This window comes from Coenobita brevimanus, chromosome 112 (genome assembly GCF_032717465.1).
Source record: "Coenobita brevimanus isolate Jiangsu-jjx chromosome 112, ASM3271746v2, whole genome shotgun sequence".
Taxonomy (NCBI): domain Eukaryota; kingdom Metazoa; phylum Arthropoda; class Malacostraca; order Decapoda; family Coenobitidae; genus Coenobita; species Coenobita brevimanus.
The window spans coordinates 24,333,813-24,351,486 of NC_137065.1; positions in this window are offsets into that span (position 1 = coordinate 24,333,813).

Below are 17,674 nucleotides of genomic sequence, written 5' to 3' on the forward strand. Positions count from 1 at the left end.
AAATGCCAACAAGTGCTGTGGTAATATAATGCAATATTCAGGTACACTGGTTTTGTTGTGATAGTAAACTCATATTTAATTTGTGCAGTTCCTTTACTGCAATAAGAACTTAGCAAAGTAACTGCTTTAGAAAATAAGAAAACTACCGTTTATACTACTCAACGCCCAGCACAGGTGAATCTAAAGCCTGATACAAAGTAACGGGTGATTATTTAGGAAAGTTGATCACAAGTCTTGCTCTCGACACACCAGCCCCCCACACTGAGGTTGCAGGTAAATAACACCGGCTCGCACTGGGTCGTAGTTATGTCGTCAGCAATTTTTGAATGTGAAGCCTCTTCCACTAAGAAAGAACTGGCACGTAGGCCCTACATACTACTAGATTATAAACAAAGGTATAGTGACATAGGCTTAACACACCATTAATATGTACTTAGAGATAAAGATACTAGTTTTAGAGTTTAGTATGAAGGGAAATATTAGATCAGGGTAACAACTCTCTCTGACCAACAGACGTTGTGTCTCCTGACACAGTGGGGAAATATTTGGGTACGGCGTCAAGTTATGTTGAGGGTCTTTGTAAAAGTGTATAATAATAAGGAGTTATAATGTTGGTAGGTAAGGAGATGGATCCAGTAAAAATAAGATAATACAGTATGTATAATACATGTCCATGTTCAACATTGTGATGGTTATATATTGGGATAAAAAAAATTGGTATTCATCGTCGTTATTTGTAGATAACCTAGGGAAGCTAAGTGATATATATATATATATATATATATATATATATATATATATATATATATATATATATATATATATATATATGCCGAGGCTGTTTCCTCCAAAGAAAGGGAGGTAGCCGAGACAGGACAACTCACTCCTGCTCCCAATTTACTCATCCACATAAACACATTCATTCGCAACTTAGCCCCAAGGGGAGACAGGACAGATCCCCACCGCACCACACCGCACGAGGATCAACTGCACAGTGCAATCAGCGACATCCGCAACAGGGTCCGACAGCAGAGCTGGTTTACCTCTGCCACATCATAATGGACCCATCCCCTTGCTCGCTGTATATACTGTATATATATATATATATATATATATAAATATATATATATATATATATATATATATATATATATATATATATATATATATATATATATATATATATATATATATATATACTGTATATATATATATATATATAACTAATAATGACAAGGATGAGTATATAAGTATTATGGTATATAATAAATGAACTCAAGGATATTTAGTACTCTTAAAATTACATCACTGCATAACTGAAGTCCTTTCTGCAAGAACGTTATCAGAGAAATATTGTCCAGATTATCTTGACTCGTGACAGTAATGATGTATCAGTTGGGAATGTTCACACTATTCGTTAGATGATATGATTCATGTACCACTGCACGATCTGGGTCCTTTCTCATAATGTGGGTTCTTTCTTTATCATTATGCCAATTTTCCAACCATCATTATATCATTTCGTTACCATTTATCATCACACCATTTAGTTTTATGTCTTATTATCTTACTCTTTACCTTTTTCCTTTGTTATTATTCCACTTAACTTTCTTTATCATCTTATTATTATTTACTTTTCCTCTTCTCAACTGTCATCTTATGTGTACACAACTGTTTTCCTTTCAGTACTAAGTTACATGCTCTTTCCACTTCAGTGGTCACATGAACTGTCATTAAGCACGGCCAGTTTCAACGTCAACGTCCTTTGGTTGTAGTATTAAGCGTGTGGCCACTTGCATTTAATATAAACGTCGCTCCATTTGTTTAACATAGCAGTGAAGGACGCAAATGGTAATAAGAAATCCGATAAAAGTAACAGCCACGGAGGGAAGTACGAAAACTGGATGTATCCATGAACGACTGAAGGTCAATGAAAACTGATGCATGACAAAATCATTCTGATGTAAAAAGTCTAACATACGTAAGTGTTTGGATGTGATGGGTAGATTGTCAGAAGGGAGAAGGGAGGTCACATTGAAGGGTCGAAAAATTTTATATTCGTGGGCGCGAAGTGCATAGTGTTGACGTGCAGCATGCGTAACCACAGATCCTGACTTAACAACACAATAATCAGGAGCTTTATACAAACCATTAACAAGTATCTAAAGAACGGGAGATGTAGGAGAACTGATGCCGACAGAGAGTGAGGTACTGAAAAAGAAGTACTGGACATGATCAAGACGAGCTTGGTGCACTGAGGTTTAGGAGCCAGAACAAAGGAATAGACAGATTGTACGGAAAGATTACGAAGCAAAACGGATTTGCAGGAGCAGCGCAACTAGGGAAGATGACCAGAAGATAGGCAGCACAAAATGGAGACGCTGGTGTAAGAGAAGCACACTTGCTGAGATCGCAAGGATGTGAAAGCAATGGAGATATGATTATGAGATAGAAGGAAATAATTAGAGGAAACAGAGGCTTGCAACACGGAATTATTGAAGGAGAAAGGGAAAGGGATGACGTGGAAGAGATCGAAAGTGATAGAAGAAATGAGAAGGATGTGAACAACAGTTTCTCTAGTGAGGAAGGTAGTTTCAAGTACTGGGTAGTAGGACTCTAAAGAGGAAATGGAATGCACCGGAGATAAGTCAAATGTAGAGCGAGCCCAAGCAAGTACAAAACGAAGATCAGAAATAGGTACTAGGTGTACGATGACACGACCACTGACAGCATCAACTAGGAAACGAACGAAGGTAGTGACTTGGGACAGAAAAGAGTTTAGGGAGGGTTGTAAGTTGTCCAGGTGTAATTTGACATGTAGTGACTCAGATACAATATTAATTTTTGAAATTTGTTTCTGTAAGGTGTCCGAGAAATTGTTTGATGTCTCTGTTACATTATTTAGGTGTGACATGATCTTGTGCAACATAGAGTGTAGGACCTGTAGAACTCTGCTTTGGGACTCAAGAGCTTCAGCCTATTCAGCAAGATTTGAATTGAATTCGGAGAGTTCACGAATAGATGCTACACAAAAAAAATGCCACTCAGAACTTCTCCCCCAAGATCAAAGAGACCACGTTTCACACGTGAACGACCTACTGCTGGTGTTTGGTTAGGGTAAGTGTCATTCATGTGGGAAAATCTCATCCTAACATATTCAAGTTTCCACTGAATGAGTAAGTAAACAGGGTACCAAAATTTATCTCAGTCGTGTTTCTTCACGATGGCTGAGAGAAGGGCCTATCTCTCTTCCAGCTGGTGTGTGAAGTGGGGCGAGGTGATGTCCACGATGGCAAGTGGCTCAAGGTCGTAGGGAAAGGAGACTACATCTTCTACAACTATTACTATACCTCACCTCCCGCACCGACCAAGGCCCCTGGCCGTACAGCACCATTGTCCTCATCCAACCTGGACCCTACAAGGTCCAGCACTGCCGGCAGGTGGACTCACAATATCTTACCTATAAAATAAGTCCCAATTAAAGAGAATGATTGTGAAGAGGTGATAATCTTTATGCATGAAGGTTGTGTGCAGAATGCAATTAGAAAGATATTCATTGACAGGAGAAGAGATGTTTGAGGGGTGTCGGAAGACGGAATGGCAAGAATAGGAGAAGATGGGCTTTCTCTAAGTGACTCTTCCAACACCAGAGTCGTCAGGGCGCACTTAAGATAGTCCGCATGCACCTACTTGGTATTTCAAATTTATTTCCTTTTTCAGTTATCACATAGTGGGGGTCTATAAATTTATCATCTACAGTTCTTTAGAGGTACATGTGAATGAACAAGTAAATATTGGATCTCCGATATTGATGTTAATAGGTGAGGCAGACATGCTGGCACTGTACCATATTCTCTTGAGATAAGGCCAGATTTGCTTTGACGTACTGATGTACGAGGCGCTACCCAAAAGTTTCAGTAATTTGAATACTGTAGGAAAATAAGTTACCTTACCGCCTAGCTCTCACTGTCACCTTCGAAGTAGTCCCCTTGGGCATGTATACAGTGGTCCCAGTGTTTTTTTCCACGAGTCCATGCATCCCTGGAAAGCTTCAGGCGTGATGGTCTTGAATACCTCCTGCGATTCCATCTGGTTCTCCCCAGTCGAATCGAATCGACGCCCTTTCAGTCGTAATTTCAGCTTGGGAAACAGGAAAAAGTTGCAGGGGGCAAGGTCAGGCGAATAGGGTGGGTGTGGAATGACTACTGTGTTAATGGAAGCCAGGAACTGCCGGACAACAAATGATGTGTGGGTTGGGGCGTTGTCATAATACAGGACCCAGTCCCTGTTCTTCCACTGTTCTGGATATTTGCAGTGGATGTTCTCCCTCAGACATTGCAAAACTTCACGTAAAACTTTACGCTGTCAGATCGGCTTGGTGGGACGAATTCCTTTTGAACAATCCCTTGGATATCGAAGAAAACAATCAACATTAACTTGACATTACTGCGAACTTGACGTGCTTTTTTCGGTCTCAGGGACTGGGAGACTTCCATGCGATGGCTGCTGCTATGTCTCCGGGTCATAACCATATACCCATGATTCATCACCAGATATGACCTTGGAGATGAAGGTGGCATCATCTCTGACCTGATTCTTGAGCTCCTTGCAAACTGCAAATCGATGTGCCTTCTGCTCATCACTCAGCAGTCTTGGCACAAATTTTGCAGCAATGCATCTCATGCCAAACATGTCCGACAAAATGTGTTGCACGCTCCAGTTCGACAGTCCAACGATATCACAAACATCATGGATAGTTCATCTACAATCTGCAAGGTTAGCCTGATGAACATTTCCGACATTTTCTGGAGCTGTTGCCGTTGATGGTCGTCCAGAACAGTGATCATCTTCGACGGGCGTTCGTCCTTCCTTGAACCGCTTATACCAGAAAAATGTTTTGCTTTAGGACATGGCATTGTCACCAAAGGCTTGCTGACGCAACCGGTGAGTTTCTGCAGCCGTCTTGCTCATATTGAAGCAGAACTTGATGCAGGTTCTTTGTTCCGTGAGGTCCGCCATTGCAAAACTGCCAAACCACCTACACACCAGGTTACAATAGTAAGCGTAGCTCAACAACACGTCCGCTTACAGACTCGGCCTGGGCCACACTGACGCAAAATGGATGCTGCTGACTCCTCCTAGTGGCAAAAGGCAAAACTGGAAACGGTTGGCTCCCTCTGTTCAAATTACTGAATCTTTTGGTTAGCACCTCGTATTTTCTTGAAGTCTGACATTTTTACTCTTACATAATCATTCAAATTGTAGAATGGGCCAGTTTTGATGATGACATGGAATAAGGCAAGTCTTTATCAAACCCATATAAGACAAAGAATGGTGTTTTGTCAATGGATTCATTGATGGAGCTTTTTATAGAAGCTGCAACTTGGAGTTTCCATTCATTTCAACATGCACTGTGAGAACCCCGGTGCCTTAAACACCGGGGATGACATTACTCTTGTTGATGTTATACTGCCTACAATTTTGAACAAGGAGACTATTGTTAAACTCTGTGCCATTAGCAGTAATAACAATCGAAGGGGGAGTGAATGGGCAAATGACATGGTCTATAAAGGCACGTGCAATGCTTTCAGTGGTCTTATCTTGGAGAGCCAAGGGGGCACAATAGCTTGAGAAATGATCGACTGGTACAAACAAATACTTTCACACCGGATTCTGTAAGAGGCAATTTAAGGAGGTTGACAGAGACAGTTTCCCTTGGACGTGGCAGAACTGGATATTGAGACAGTGGGGCAGGTAATCCGGTTGATCCATTGTAACGGTTACAGGAAATACAAGAATCACAGTGAACGTTAACCCATTAGCGCCGAGTGTCCTCCATACATGACGGTAATGGGCATTTTAAAAATCCAACAAAGAAGGGAACCCCTGGGTAGTGACCTATGAGCTTCGCGACTATGATCCGACAGGCAGAGGGCGGTATGCCTAGTACTCTTCCAGCGAAATCCTTCGCACAGGAAATCTGGGAGCCAATATGTTAATGTCTTTTTGCACTGCAGGTCCATAGTATGAGATGTGTGGTTGTCTCAGACATTGATCTTTACCCAGATGAGATGCACGATGAATGTCATGAGTAATATGGAGTACCACAGCTATTAGATCAGTAGGGACAACAAGCTGGTGGACTGCTCTATTAGCCATATCTTTTCCTGTGAGCAATGTCTTTCTATGCAAAATACCATTGTCTAACATGAAAACGTCCATTGGCACTGGCAGATTAGGCAAAGTTGAAAAGTAGCCTGATTCTAAGAAGTAAATTACCATGGACCACAGAGGGTCAGTTCGCCGCCAAATAATGACAGTATCTGAGGCTAGAGTTGTGTAAGGAGTTTCACTGGGCTGACTTAGTGCTACTGTCGCAGTAATGTGATGTGGGGGAGCATCGGTAACGACATTTGATTTACCTGACACATGCCGAAAGATTGGATTACAGTCTTGAATGATAACTGACCATCGAGTTAGTCGACCCGTAATATTTCTTCCTTTGAACAAATCGCAGAGTGGGATATGATCGGTTTGTATATGCAGTGGATAACCATATATTTTATCTCTGAAATGCTTAAGGTACCAGGTAACAGCTAGAGCTTCCCACTCAGTAACACTGTAATTTTGTTCTGCAGTTTTCAGGACATGATTAGCATACGCTATGACATGTTTCCCTTTTGCCTGATCAAGTTGCAACAGTACAGCACCGACTCGTACTCCAGATGCATCTGTGTGCAGAAGAGAAGGTTAATTATTATCAGGGAATGTCAGGACTGGAGCAGTTTGCAAGTCCCAGGTGCAGTGTTTCTAAAGTTTGTGACTGATCCTTAGTCCATACAAAAGGAATGTTTTTCCTTAACAGTTTTGTCAGGGGAGCTGCGATTTGTGCATATGGTTTGAGAAATTACTGATGGTAACCACTGAGACCAAGAAAACTCCTTGGGTCATCAGCACTTGTAGGTTCTGGGAATTTAGTGACTGCTTTAATTTCATCATCTGTCGTATTAAATCCTTCAGCTTCAACTACATGTCCATGAAATTTAATTTTCTTACGTAAGAAGCCAAACTTAGTGAATTTAATTTTTGGACCTGCTATTTAAAGACGATCAAAGATTTTTCGCTGTTTGGCAAAATGTTCAGGGAAGAACTTGCTCACTACAATGATATCATCTAGGTAGGCAAAAAGTGAATGACCCATCATACCACTGAATACAGAATGAATAAGCCTCATGAACACTGAAGGAGCGTTTCGAAAACCAAAAGGGAGTCTCTTAAATTGATGATGTCCAGGAGTACTAAATGCTCTTATTGGTCGGGACAGAGGCCACCCAGTGCAGAAACACGCAAGTACCCCGGTGTCTGAAATTCAGGAAATGTATAGTGATAACTCGCATGGTTACAGAAGGGAAAGAAATAGATATGCTAGTGAGAGTACCGCGGTGTTTGAAACGCAGAAAATGCACAGTGATAACTCGTATGGTTACAGAAGGGAAAGAAATAGATATGCTAGTGAGAGACATAAAACAGGGTGTTACAATTGCGGCGAATTCAATCATATTCAAAGAAATTGTAGGTTTGACCACAAACTCTTATGTGGCAACTGTCAACGTTTAGGTCATAAGAGCCGCTTATGTCAACAGTATAGGGCGTAGGATGATGGCGAAGAAGCATCTGCCGTTGTTGAAATAAAGGAGTTTAAAAAGGATTTGCTAACTGTTGAACACATTAATGCACAATCACTGATATCGAGTTTGGACGAGGTGAAGTTATTGATAATAGATAGAAAAATCGATGTTTTATGTATAAGTGAAACATAGCTTCAAGCAAACACCCCAGATGGCTGTGTAGAAATTCCTAATTACAAGATTTTTAGATGCGACAATGGTCGAGGAGCCGGGGTATGCACATATGTCCATAGTATCCTCAATCCCTCTGTCATTAACCTAGATGTGCCAAGGCCGACAGGCGTGGAGGATGTATGGGTAAAGATACAGTGTAGGAAGTGGCCGGCCATCATCATTGGTTGTGTATATAGACATCCTAAGGCTTTAACCACATCATTTGACTACATTCAAGACGTTTTTAGGATGGTATGTTTGCGTGACAAAAGTGTCTTTATCCTAGGTGATTTTAATGATGACATAATGACAACGGGCAATAAAATCAGTAAGATAATAAAAAATAACAAGTTGACACAAATAATAGATCAACCCACAAGAACAACATCAACATCAGCTACATTACTAGACCTTATAATAACTAATAAACCTGATGTCATTCTATCACAAGATGTAGTTCCTCAAGTCATAGCTGACCATGATCTAGTATCTGTTGTTTTAAATGTAAGAAAACCTAGAAAACTGCCTGTGGTAAAAACTTTTCGTAATTTGAAGAACTATGATAAAGACACTTTCTGCTCGCTCCTCCTTGACAATGTTCATAGTATGAATGATATATTTTTAACTGACAATGTCAACAAACAAGTAGACATTTTTAATGACGTTTTTATTAATTGTCTTAATATGTGTGCCCCATTTGTAACTAGAGCAGTGAGAGGAAAACCAACACCATGGATGAATGACGATATCCGTGAGGCAATGGAGGAACGTAATAACTTACAAAGAGAGCTTAAAATCGACACAAGTAATTCACGGTTACGGGAACGTTACAAGATAGTCAAGAAACAGGTAAAGCAACTAATTAATAAAACTAGGACGGATCACTACCACGACCGTCTTAAAGACAGTAAAGGGAACACTTCGGCCACATGGAGCGTCATTAGAGAAATTATCCCTAGTCAGAAAAATAAACATAATGCCTATAATTTTGATAATTTAAGTGAGAAAGCCGAAGAGTTCAATAATTTCTTTTCTAGTGTTGGAGAATCCACTTTTAAATGCTCACAGAAAGAACTAACTAATGAAGGTAAATCTGTCGTCCAACTTCATCACTCTAATATCAATATTGTCTCTGCTTTTAGACCAGAACCAGTAGATACTAACACCGTTATATTAACAGTCAAAGATCTTAATGCAACCAGCTCTGTTGGCTCTGATGGTATAGGGTTACTGTTTCTCCGGGACTCGCTATGTGTCATAGTTCCTTTCCTCACGTGTATAGTCAACACATCCTTGGTGACGGGAGTGTTCCCTGAGACCTGGAAGCACGCACTGGTTGTCCCGATATACAAAAATGGTGACTCTGACACTGTGAATAATTATAGACCCGTATCTATACTACCCATCATATCTAAAGTACTGGAAAAAATTGTTGCTAAACAGCTGTCATTTTACTTAGAATCCAACAATTTATTGTCTAAGAGTCAACATGGCTTTCGACCCAAATTATCTACTGAGACGGCCCTTACTACCGTCACAGATAAATTATATGAAAATATGGACAACAAGAAAGTATCCTTGTTAACTTTGTGTGACCTCTCCAAGGCATTTGATACTGTTAACCATAATATCCTTCTAAATAAATGTTCTTTATTAAATATTGATTGCTTTTGGTTCGATAATTATTTGAAGAATAGAAGTATGTCAGTTCGTCTCGAAAACAACATATCTAAAAAGAAAATTATTAGCTATGGGGTCCCACAAGGCTCGATCCTTGGTCCAATTTTATTTGGCATCTATGTAAATGACTTACATGCACACGTTGACTGTTTCATGATACAATATGCTGATGATACACAATTTTTGCACTCGGGAACTATAGAAGATCTTAATCAAATCATTAAAGACACTGAGGACACTCATGTTAAATGTCGAGATTATTTTCTAAAGAATGGTTTGATGTTCAACTCCTCTAAAACTCAATGTATTTTTATAGGAACTCGTCAGCTGTTATCTAACATTCCACCAAACACAACGATAAATTTTAATGGGAACATCATATACCCAAGCAAACATGTGAAAAACTTAGGAGTCTATATTGACCGTTTTATGCTTTTTGATGGCCACATTAACGAGTTAAATAAAAAAGCTATGGGTATTTTAATGTATATCAGTAGAATAGGTGACAGCTTAGATAAACAAACCAGAGTCATTGTTGTACAGACACTCGTTCTAAGCTTAATTGAGTATTGCATTAGCATATGGGGGACTACAAGTGACACGGTAATATCTAGGGTGCAGAAATTGCAAAATTTTGCAGAAAGGGTAGCAGTGGGAGGAGTAAAGAAATATGACCATATATCTCCATCTTTCAAGGAACTGAAATGGCTAAGATTAAAGCAGAAACATGTATTTGACGTAGGTGTAACTATTTTTAAAATTTTACGAGGATTTTATCCAGACTGGTTTTTACCATTAAGCAGTAGACAAGCTGTCACCAGCAGCATCACCAGACAGAGGCACAGCTTGTATGTGCCGCGCACTAAGACACACAGTGGAGACAGGCGCACTGCTGTACTGGGAGCCAAGCTATGGAATGCCCTCCCGCCCTCCCTCACACACGCGCCCTCTCTTAACACTTTTAAAGCTAGACTTAAGGAATTTCTGCTAACAAATAATGTTTAAGTTAGACTTAGGTTTTTATTGTCATCTTTTTAAAAAATTTACTCTCTAGTATGTCTCTTTTACTTTATACTTTTATCTTACTTTATTTTATTTTATTTTATTTTTACGTTTTTGTGTGTGTATGTGTGTCTCTTTTATTTTAACTTTTTACCTTTGAGGTTTAGTGGTAAACAATTTATCAAATTTTATATTACCACATATAATAATTGTAGGAGACTTATGCATCTGTAAGTATTGTAATTCGTGTACCTATTTGCAATTACTGAATATTCATTGTAATTTGTGTAATAACCACTTTGGTGGATAATAAAAAATCTGAATCTGAATCTCAATCTGACTCTTCCATTTGTACTTGCCAGTAACCACTAAGTAAGCCAAGGGAGGTGAAAACTACATTTTGTTCGCCAAGTGATTCTAGCAGATCTATTAAAACTGACAACGGGAATCGATCAGGTACGGTAACACGGTTAACCTTATGATAATATACAACTGGTCAAAATTCTCTTTTCTTGGGTACTAAGATGAGTGGACTATTCCATGGACTGAGAGAATGTTAATGATATCCTGATTTAACATATTCTGTGCTATCTCATCTGCTTGTTGCTTCAGCTGTGTAGTACTGTAGTCTATATGTTGGTACATAAACTAGTTGAGTATCAGGAGCTAATTCTATTCTGTGCTTCACTAGATCAGTTTTCCCTACAGGTTCGCCAGGGAAAGCCACAACATCTTGATAGGTCTGCAAAAAATTGGCTAATTGCTCCTGATAATAGGAGTCAGGTCAGCTGAAGTGGTGTTAGTAGTGTCAACAGTGTTTATGGAATACACACTAGATTGCTTGTCATCATCATCAGTACAAAGAATGGTACATCCGGGCATACCTTTACGGCCGATGGGTAGACCAGAAATCTCCTATCTTTTTACCACTGTTAAGCTTTAATGGAGCATTTCTGACATTTAACAGGTAGAGGTAACAAACTACATGCACAGTACACACTACACTTCCTATTCAAAATTTACCAAAATGGCGTCAATTCACCCAGCCTCGGAGTCCCCGGGGGGGGGGACCATAAATGCCCCCGCCATCTGCCCCTCTCCCGGTGACGACTCGAGGTGCCTGGAACCACTGTCTGACTCTCTTCTTCTTCATTTCTGCAACATTCGCGGCCTTTCATCTAACTTTCGCTCTGTTGAGCACCACCTCTCCTCCTCTAAACCTCACCTTCTTTTTCTAACGGAGACTCAGCTGTCTGAGGCAACTGACAGCAAACCCTTTTCTGTATCCTCCTACTTTCTCTATACTCATTTCAAAGCCAAAGGTGGCTGTTGTGTATACATACGCAACGACTTATCTTGCTCTCGTGTTCCTGAACTTGATTCTTCTGAATTCTCCACTCTCTGGCTTCGGCTTTCCTGTCATTCTCTGACTAAATATATCTGTGCTGTTTACTTATCCCCTAATTCTACTGACTATCAAAAATTCTTCGACTATCTTACTTCTACGATGGAACACATTCTGTCCATTTCTCCTTTCTCTGAAATCTCCATTCTTGGAGATTTCAATGTTCACCACCACCTTTGGCTCTCCTCTCCTTTCACGGATCCACCTGGTGAACAAGCCTACATCTTTTCTATCCTTAATGACCTAGAGCAGCTTGTACAGCACCTTACCCGTATCCCTGACCGCCTTGGAGAGAGCTCCAACATACTTGACCTCTTCCTCACAACTAATCCTTCTGCTTACTTTGTTAATCTTTTCTCTCCGTTGGGCTCCTCCGATCACAACCTTATTACCTTAACCTGTCCTATCGCTCCAGTACGGCTTGCGGACCCTCCAGGGAAACGTCGTCTCTGGCATTTTGGAGCTGCGGACTGGGAGGCCCTCAGGCAGTACTTCTTTGATTTTCCCTGGAATGATTATTGCTTCCATGGCCGTGAGCCATCTGAGTGTGCCTTGCGCATTACGGAGTTTATTCTCTCGGGCATGGAAGCATACATTCCTTTCTCATATCCTTTGACTAACGCAAGAAAGCCTTGGTTTAATCACGCTTGTTCTAATGCTGTCCGCAACAAGGAGAAGGCCTACAAAAGGTACCGGAGCCAACCCACCCCTGAATCACATAATCTTTACGTTTCTGCCCGGAATCGTGCTAAGTCTGTTCTTCGCTCTACTAAAAATAATTTCATCCATACTAAATGCTCTCAACTCTCCAACTCGAATTCTTCCCACTTTTTCTGGCACCTTGCCAAAAATCTTTCTAACAACTTTACCTCATCATCTTTCCCTCCTCTTTTCTACTCTGATGGTTCTGTAGCTATTTCTTCTACTGATAAAGCAGATCTCTTCGCACAGACTTTCTCCTCCAATTCCACCTTAGACGATTCCGGTGCTGTTCCTCCATCACTTCCCCCCTCTGACTTCCTCATGGCTGACATTAAAATTTCTTCAGTTGATGTATTTTCTGCCATTACTGGTCTCAGTACTAACAAGGCATATGGGCCTGATGGGGTCCCTCCTGTTGTTCTCAAAAACTGTGCTTCTGTGCTTACACCCTGCCTAGGCAAACTATTTCGCCTTTGTCTGTCAACTTGTACCTTTCCTTCTTGCTGCAAGTTTGCTCTCATTCAGCCAGTCCCAAACAAGGGTGACCACTGCCAACCCTCCAACTATCGTACAATTGCTTTAACGTCCTGTATTTCAAAAGTTTTCGAGTCAATTCTTAATAAAAGAATTTTAAGGCATCTTTCCTATCACAACCTTCTTTCCGATCGTCAGTATGGGTTCCGTCAGGGACGCTCCACTGGCGATCTTCACACCTACCTTTCAGACTCCTGGTCATCCTCCTTTCGGGACTTTGGCGAAAGCTTTGCCATTGCACTTGACATCTCAAAGGCTTTCGATCGAGTCTGGCACAAATCTTTAATTTCCAAACTGCCCTCCTACGGTTTCTATCCTTCTATTTGTACCTTCATCGCTAGCTTCCTTTCTGGTCGTTCTATAGCTGCTGTCGTAGACGGCCATCGTTCTTCTCCTAGATCTATCAACAGTGGTGTTCCTCAGGGCTCTGTCCTATCACCAACTCTCTTCCTTTTATTCATCAATGATCTTCTAAGCTGTACATCTAACCCTATCCACTCATACGCTGATGACTCCACCCTTCACCTTTCCATTCGGTTCCCGCAACGCCCATCTCAACAGTTACTTCAAGAAACAAGGGATGAGGCTATGGCACACCTAATGTCTGACTTGGCTCATATCTCTGACTGGGGTAAAAATAATATGGTTGTCTTTAATGCTTCTAAGACTCAGTTCTTACACCTATCAACCCGACAAAATCTTCCACAGGTATACCCACTAATGTTTAATAATATTCAGATTAATCCTGCATCATCCTTGAACATGCTTGGGGTTTCATTTACTCGGGACTTATCATGGAAAGATCATATTACATCTCTTGTAAAATCTGCTTCCAAGAGATTGGGTGTGCTAAGCCGACTCCGCTCTTTCTTTACCCCTGCACAATTGTTGACTCTATACAGGGGTTTTATCCGCCCCTGTGTGGAGTACAACTCTCATGTGTGGGGAGGCTCCCCACATACAGCTCTTCTCAATAGGGTGGAGTCAAAGGCTTTTCGTCTCATTAACTCTCCTCCTCTTACTGACTCCCTTCAACCTCTGTCTCTTCGCCGCACTGTTGCATCTTTATCTCTTTTCTATCGCTACTTTAATAGTCACTGCTCCACTGAACTGTCTGCTTGCATTCCTCCACCTCTACGACGGGCGCGTAACACCCGTCTGGCAGCAAACTCTCATCCCTTTTCTGTCCAACTCTCTAATGCAAGAGTTAACCGTTACTCCCAGTCTTTGATTCATGCAACAGGTCAGCTCTGGAACTGTCTCCCTCTGTCTGTATTTCCTGCTGCCTATGATCTCCAGTCTTTCAAACGCAGTGTGTCCAGGCATCTCAAAATGATCGGATCTTGAATTTGGCTCTCTATTGTATTTTGTTTTTCTCTTGGAGGGAACTGTTACTGCGGGCTCATGGCCTTTGGTTCCTTCTTCCTCGCATTAAAAAAAAAAAAAAAAACTATTCTCCAACACAGTACACAATGCCGACTCACAAGTTAAACCATTTACACAGCACATCTCATAATGTTAGTGCGTCCACACGTTCTTTCGCACCTGCATTGACTCTTTTGAATTCGTGTGGCAGGAAAACTATGCACTGTTTTGTTATCGCAAGTCTGGTCTCCACATAGCCTATTGTAGGAAGTCATTTAGGCTAACTGAGGTAGATAAATGAGACGCGTTTGAGTCAACCATTGTTTCACTGTTAGAGAGGCTTTCCTGAGGTACTACTGAATGCTCGGAGGAAGTGTCATGAGATGCTAGTGAACGCTCCTCTTTACTCTCAAATAGTGGTGGATGAGTGATTGAGTTTACCTGAGAAAGGACAGGGTGTCACTTTATTAAGTTGAGAGTGTGGGGGGGAAGGAGCAGATACTGCTGTTGTAGTGATGAGGAACGATGTTGGGGATGGCAAAGTTGTAACAGGAAGGGAAGAAAAAGGCAGTGGCTTACCTGACTGAAGTTCTAGAGAATCATTTTGGGGTTCATGGAGTTCGAGAATCTGAAATTAAATTACCTTGATTTTCTACCACTGTTGTAGAATTAATAGTAGTGGTGGGTGTTGTAGAAGTTGTATCAATAACAGCGTGAGAAGTCAAATTAGTTGCTTGAGATTTAGTATGTGATACCACAATGGAGTGTTACACCATAATCACTAAGGCAATCGTTTTCTTCCCTGTTATTTGTCGCAGTATGTTGAATGGCAAGGAGACAAAATAGTTCATGGATAAGAGGAGGTTTAAACAAGTGGGGGGAGGGGGGATTGGTTATAGAGAAAAAGAAAATAAACAATCATAATTACTATTATGAGTAATGTATGAAGGAGTATGATCTATATACTGTGAATAATGTATGAGGGAGTATGCTTTATATACAGTGAAAGTTAATGGGGTATGTATAGTGGAAGGTGAAGAAAATGATAATGGTTTGAGGGTGATTGGAAAAAGTTGGATGAAAATGAGTAAAAAATGGAAAATGTAATACAGGTATAATAAATAAATCAGGTGAATAACAATATGAATTCCAATTGGTAGAGAAATTAATAATCTCTATAGAAAATGAGGGTATGATAGGATGAAATATAATAATAGATGAACTTAGTTACTGAGTACTAAAGAGAGAAAACAGTGGTTCAACAGAAGCCAGACTGAACTAAAGTGAGCGGCGAGCTCCTCCCATGGAAGGCGTTGATTGGGTAGAGAAGGGTGTGATGTAATAAGAAAGACTGATGCACTGGGTCAGGTGGGTGAGTTGACTGGGGAAGAAGACTGACATACTGTTGAGCAGTGCAATTGGTTACGCTCCCTCCTCAATGATGTCACTACGGTGGCAGATATGGCTGTGAGACAGGCGGTGACTCACTGGGTGTTGTGGTTTGGGGCAGTTAACTGTGGTCGAGCTGAGGTGGGGTGGGGTGAGGGCTGAGTCACTGTGGCATGACTGGGCTGGTTCGGGACTTCAGATCAGGATCACAGTATAAGGGACCCACACCAAAAATCCAAAGGATACTCCCACAAGCCAGATGAACAGCGGGTGAGGCAGGAGGCAGGATGGCCAAGCATGACAATGAGTGGTTGTGGGTATGGCACAGTTACGTGGGAGATGTTAATTTGGTCCCACCACTGCCACCACTTTGTACCACTAAACCAGTACAGGTGAATCCTAAGCCTGATACAAATCTCTGGGTGTTTATTTGTGCCGGGAGGGGGTTGGTGATAGCTAATACCCTCTTCAGGCACAAAATGATCCATAGGTATATGTGGCGAGTGATGAGAAGGGTTGATTGGAAGGAAATTATTGACTATGTGTGTGTGGATGAAAGAATGAGAAGGTGTGCAATGGATGCAAGAGTATATAGAGGCTGGGGAAGTGGACTTTCCGACCACCACTTGGTGGTGGTCAAAATTAATGTCCAAAAAAAAAAAAAAGGAGAAATAGAAGAAGGGAAGGACAGGAGGAAGTAGTACATACAAAAGGAGTGGAAAAGTTACAAGAGGATGGAAAAAAAAGGCAGAATATAAGAGGAAAATGGAGGAGCAATTGGGTAAATATAGATTGGAGCAGATGGGGGACATAGAAGGTGTGTGCAAGATCTTCACAGAAGAAATCTGTACAGCATGTAAGGTGGTGTTTTGAGTGAAGAGAAAACGAAAGGGGGTGCAGGGAACAGCACGGTGGACTGAAGAGGTGAGAGAGCCTGTGGCACAAAAGAAGAAAGCATATTCTCGTAGTGAGAGGATGAGACACAGGGGCGTGGAAGATGTTGGGTGACGGAAGAGAGTTATATGTAGAGAGGAGAGAGACTTTAACAGATTTGTAAGAGAGGATAAGAAGAGAGTTGACGAGGAATTTGGAAGGAACTTGAGTGTAAAGTAGAGAGAATGTAAGAAAATGTTCTGGAAAGAGATAAAGAAACTTAGATATGGTGCCAAAGAAGTTAGCTGGGGAGTGAAAGATAAAAATGGTAGATTTCTAGTGGGGAAGGGAGAAAAAGTAAGCAAATGGAGAGAACACTTCAAGAAATTGTTGAACATAGAGAAGGAAAGTAATGCAAGTATAAGTAGCTGAGGAATGACTGGGAGGAGGGACGTGAGAAGAGAGGAAGAAAACAGTAGGATGGAAGTTGTGGAAACAATGAAGAGAGTTAAAATGGGGAAAGCCCCAGGAATTGATGGAGTGCTTGGTGAAATGCTGAAGGATGGGGAAGAGATACTAGCAGAATGGATGTGGAAGATGTGCAGATTGGCATGGGAGGAGGGTAGAGTCCCAGAGGATTGGAAGTCAGGTATAATTATTCCCCTGCACAAAGGAAAAGGAGAAAAGGAAGTGTGTGGTACTTACTCTTCTAAGTGTAATAGGAAAAGTATACGGTATGATACTTATTGAAAGAGTTAGGTAAGTAACAGAGGAATTAGTTGGAGAAGAACAGGGAGGTTTTAGGAAGGGAATAGGTTGTTTAGATCAGATATTCATTCTTAGATCTTTAGTGGAAAATTTTCTTGAGAAGAGAAAGAAGTTG